Source organism: Eurytemora carolleeae, unplaced genomic scaffold (genome assembly GCF_000591075.1).
Source record: "Eurytemora carolleeae unplaced genomic scaffold, Eaff_2.0 scaffold1280, whole genome shotgun sequence".
In the NCBI taxonomy this organism is placed as follows: domain Eukaryota; kingdom Metazoa; phylum Arthropoda; class Copepoda; order Calanoida; family Temoridae; genus Eurytemora; species Eurytemora carolleeae.
The window spans coordinates 184,410-190,057 of NW_019397368.1; the positions used below are offsets into that span (position 1 = coordinate 184,410).

Genomic DNA, 5,648 nt, shown 5'->3' on the forward strand with positions numbered 1-5,648 from the left:
CTCAGGCAGGCTAACGATGACAAGGTGCTTTTGCTTTTGGTTTTCCATGATCTTGATCTTGATCTCGATCTTGATCTTGATCTTGATCTTGATCTTGATCTTGATCTTGATCTTGATCTTGATCTTGATCTTGATCTTGATCTTGATCTTGATCTTGATCTTAATCTTGATCTTGATCTTAATCTCGATCTTGATCTTGAAAATAATAATAATAATAATAATAATAATAATAATAGTAATAATAATAATAATAATAATTAAAATAAATTATTCAGTAAACTTCTGTATCTACCTAATGAAGCATCCGACGGTATTGAGGCGACTGTATCGCTCTGGTTCAGAAAATATGGTGAGTTTAAGATTTTTTTTATGACGCAGAATTATTTTCTAGCTTCAAAAGTTCTGATTTCTTACCTTTAGAATTTCCGACACTAACTGTATAAATTTGCTTTCTAATACTTGTGCTTAAAATGCAAACTAGAGGAGCTACAAGGGCACAAAGTCGTACAAGTAATGTTATAAAGTTTGACCATTTCCTTTTGTCTGTCTCATTCATTCTTGATCCTGCAAAGATTTCCAGTGCATCGTTGTGAATTGTACATTACGCTTAAACTGAAGGGTTACTTATAACAAAATACATTTTATTATTTAAACCTTAAAAGGTAATATTTCATAATTTTTCAAAATTCCATTCTTTTGTTATTTTAAGTAAATATTTTTGTAGAACGGCCCCGGAACTGATGTTACTACTGTTATACATTCCAAAAAGGTTTTCCTCTTTTTTCATTCTTTATTATTTTTATTGCTAAAATTATTAAATTAAAACGACTTTTTTAAATGTTATTTCTTAACTCTTGTCTTTTATTCTTCTTATTACTATAATTATCATTATTATTGTCATTATCATTATCATTATTTTTATCATTATTAGGATTAGTATCATTATCATGATTATTAGCATTATTGTTGTTTATTTTTATTATTATTATTTAAAACTTATTTCTAATTTAGGTATCTCAGTGTATCGTTCCGAACATTCTTCTTACGGAGGAAATGGGACTTAGAGTGGATACAGAACAGAGGTTGGATACAGAGGATATCAGAGGGATGGATACACCTCTTTAAGATCTAGGATACAGAACAGAGGTTGGATACAGAGGATATCAGGGGGATGTATACACCTCTTTAAGCTCCAAGATACAGAGCAGATGTTGGATACAGAGGAAATCAGGGGAATGAATACACCTCTTTAAGCTCTAGGATACAGAACAGAGGTTGGATACAGAGGATACCAGGGGAATGAATGCACCTCTTTAAGCTCCTGGATACAGATAATAGGTTGGATACAGAGGAGCTCAAAGGGATGGATACACCTCTTTTTTAGCACTTGGATACAGAGCAATGGTTTAATTCCGAAGAGCTTTGAGGGATGAATGTGCTTAGCTCGTCAAAAGATCTCAATAGAACAAAACCTTTTTAGGGTCTTGGATAAAAAGTAGTGTTTAAAAAAATAGCCCACATGATGAAAAAGAACACAGTTCTAAAACATTTGAAGCTGATAATGAAAATACTAAGATATGCCAAACAAACGCTTTTGACATAAATACAATGGGATTTCAAACAGCTGGATACAGAGAACACAAGGAGAAAAGATGCAGCTGGTTTAAGAGCTGGATACAGAGAACACAATTCAAGGAGAATAGATACAGCTGGTTTAAGAGCTGGATACAGAGAACACAAGGAGAATAGATACAGTTGGTTTAAGAGCTGGATACAGAGAACACAATTCAAGGAGAATAGATACAGCTGGTTTAAGAGCTGGATACAGAGAACACAATTCAAAGAGAATAGATACAGCTGGTTTAAGAGCTGGATACAGAGAACACAAGGAGAATAGATACAGCTGGTGTAAGAGCTGGATACAGAGTACACAAGGAGAATATATACAGCTGGTTTAAGAGCTGGATACAGAGAATACAAGGAGAATAGATGCAGCTGGTTTAAGAGCTGGATATAGAGAATAAATTTATGTTTAACAATGTGAAAATTAAATGTTAATTATTAAAGTACAGTGACAACTGCCAAGTACACTGTACAACTACTTGTAAATGCTGGTTTTGACTTTAAACTTGACAAGAAACAAAACAATTAATTTCAAATGAGGTTAATTAATCAATTTTATCAATAAATATCCTTTCTACAAATGACAAAAACAAAAAATATGCTTTCCCAAATGATGGAAATGTAAAGTTGACCTGGGAAATTTTTTTTATCAATTTGAGCTAGGTCACTGAACTACCTAGTACCATGCCGTATCATATATTTGACAATGATACAGGGTTACCCATAAATCATGAGACTATTATGACGAACTAAAATCCTTTATATCTATGAAATAGAAGATGGGCGCGAAGCGCCCTTTAAGCTTAGTAATATATATATATTCTAATCCGTGTACCTTCTGCTTCAGTATGAAATCCAGCCGGTACTTTCTTATGCTTGTACCGGCCTGCCTCTTGTGTAAATAGTATCTGTCTGTATTGTTAGCGGAACATTATGTTTGTTGAGATAAAACAAGATATTTAGTAAATCCATCATATCTGTATACTGGGGCTGTATAACGTAGAGTTCCTCTGGACAATGTTATTTATGTATTCATGTAGCATTACCGACCATATCATTCATAGAAAATAAACACACTAAATGTATTTTATGGCCTATAGTTAGTGGGGGTATGGGGAATTTTTGCAGCTCTATTTCTCGGTTTCTTTTCTCCCTTATAAACCAGATTAACAAGCCTTAAGACACCTTTACAGTAACCCCACCAGCCACCCCACTATGTCTTTAATGTTATGATTAATGTTTTTAATCTTATTTAATTGTACAATTCTAAATTTTTAAATGTACACTTTTACACTTACACATTGTACAGTTCTATAGCCGTACAGAGTTCAAGGTGTACACTGTACAATTCCCAGAATTGTACAGTGTACAGTGTACATATCTGTACAGTGTACGTAACTGTACACCGTGTTATACATAGTGAATTGATGTACCTTTGCCCCATGTACAAATATGTACAAATATGTACCTTTTAATCAGATTTTTTTTATTTTTACATTTTACCTTTTTAAATAAATGTTAGAAAATACATTTTGAAAGACAAATTCTTATAAAAAAAAATGCATATTACTTTAAAAAAAAAACTAATTGTTCTTTTCAAGTTAATGTCTATCTATTCAAATGTTGGCTTTTATCAAATGTTTTGTAAAATATTTGAGTTTAAACATCCTCAGAAAACAAATATAAAATTAAAACCCTTATGTGTGAAATTTGTTGTACGAAAATATATAAATGTTACAATATGTGAAAAATATAATATTTTATGCACTGAATCATGATACAGTGATAACCAGAAAACTCTGAAATATGAAAAAGAATTTTTAACAATTTGATGTTGTTACAAAAAGAATAGTTTTACTAGACACTTATTATACCACTAATTTAGTGAAATGGGTCAGTTTACACTGCACAATTGCTGTGTCTCATGTTTATTTGACTATTTAAAATCATGACAAGTATAAAAGTCGTCTTTCTATTTCAGAGTTTTCTGGTTATCACTGTATTTGTATTTTTATCATTGTTAAAATCTATTGGATTATTATTACTATTAATTTGGTTAAATTATTAAAATTATTAAGAGTATTAAAAGTTGTAACGCAATCATTCTTTTATTATTTCATATAATATGAAAGTTATTAAATTGGGTTTTTACTTTTTAGTACAGGGTGTTCCGATAAACATGAGAATTGAGTGACAAATACTAAACCTAATTAGCCTTGTGACTTGTGTTACCTAACTTCAGAAGTCATTAAAAAGTTATAGATCTGCTAGAACATATGTTATGTAAATGATAACATCGATGGAAAACATTATATGATGTTCTATAACATTTAGATAATTAAACTAAGAAGTAATAAATCAAAAGAGCATTAATACAGACAATATCAAAACCGTCATGTTTATTGGGACACGCTGTAAAATACATTTTAGACTTTTTACGGCTTTAGCAGATTTACGATAATTTTAATTTGCCAGACATATTTTCTTATCGTTTATCAACACCTTTATATTTGATTCTCATCCAATATCAATGCTGTGTCATATTTCAATCCTTATCACAGAATATAATTGTAAAATCTCGAAAATTCTCAGCAATTTTATATTTAATGTTTTTTTCTTTGTTTTTACAGAAAAACATTTTTAAGAAGTTTAATAAAATATAAGTATTTTTCCTAGTTATCTCTTGATAGGGTCATTCATAATAAATACATTTTTCCAATTAATTTTTTCTAGGAATTGTCTATTTTTAAAGTTCATTCGAAACTCCAATTCATTCTAAGTTATAAGCCCACACCTTAGACATGAACCAGCATTCACCAGAGTCTAAAGTTGCAGTTAAAATTTGTACTGTACCGCATTTTACTTGTACTAATACACTAAAGATTAATCTTTCTGGATATGTGATGATTCATTTGGTGTACCGTACCGTTTTGTCGTAAATAGTCTGTGCGTACTATGTGTACTATACTACTTGGTTTACCTGCCTAAGTCGATACGGTACTTCAAATGAACCGGAGTTTCTAGCGATAGATCAAGCCAGATTTCTGCATCCAGGCTAGAATAGATCTGTACTGTACAGGCTAGGCTAGACTTAATCTGTACTGTAGGAAAGCCGTGCAGGGTCGAAATATCAGGTACATACGGTAAAATTACACCTGTTGGTATTAGTACATGGTTGAACCGGTTCGGATACTGCACTGATTGATTCATCTCAAATACCGTTTCGACGTTTTGTTAGCTCGTTGTACACTGTACACTGATCATACAGACGGCAGAATGTTACAGTACACCAAATATATCTGTTCCTTCTTGTGAGAAGTACATTCTAATTTCTAATTTAATTATCTGCATTCCTAACCATTCAATATTTGCAAAAATTATAGTGAACAAAAGTAATACAGAATTATATTTATATTTTAGATTTGATCATTCATTTAGAAAACCGCTTTGTTGATCGCAACCAATGAGATCAAGTAGTCCTTAAGCCCAGTAAAGTAGCCCAGTAGTCATTTCCTGCATATTGTTTTACATATGAAAAAAGTAGGATTTTAGAAAAGAATCTTGAGAGATCCTTTTATTTAAAAAAATGTTTAAGTTATCCTGCAACTGTACGATTGAAAGTAGATGAAAAAAGAAAAATAATACAAAATCTCTGTTTTTAATTGTTCAAACAGATACTCCAAAGTTTACAATCTCTTACGAGAAAACTTCTATGAGAATTTACTTTCCTGAAACTAAAACTAAAAAGAAGTTTTTAGATTTATAAAATGTATATATCTTAGCCTACATAAAAAGTAATTGAGTTAGAGTGGTGAATAATAAGGTCTAGGCGTCGCAACACTTCAAAGTTGATCTTGTATTGAAAATTGCACGGCCCGCTTATAGATATGATTCTATCTATCTATCTACACTGAACTCGGCCACAGTACAAATTTTATTTTGGTAATTTTTTCCATGGGCCTACCAGCTGATGTAGCAAACCGGAACCTAGATTTGTTGTGTTTATTTTAGGGGCATATTTATGT

General features: G+C 31.3%; 1 long non-coding RNA gene across 2 annotated transcripts; it reads left to right on the forward strand.

Moving 5' to 3' along the window:
* The first annotated feature begins 270 nt into the window (after positions 1–270).
* On the forward strand, positions 271–1,927 carry LOC111713798 (uncharacterized). Of its 2 annotated transcripts, XR_002767794.1 has the most exons (3): positions 271–349; positions 725–769; positions 1,012–1,927. It is a non-coding gene; the product is annotated as an uncharacterized LOC111713798 (long non-coding RNA). The 2 variants fall into 2 exon arrangements; XR_002767795.1 differs by lacking the exon at positions 725–769.
* Positions 1,928–5,648: the final 3,721 nt, after the last annotated feature.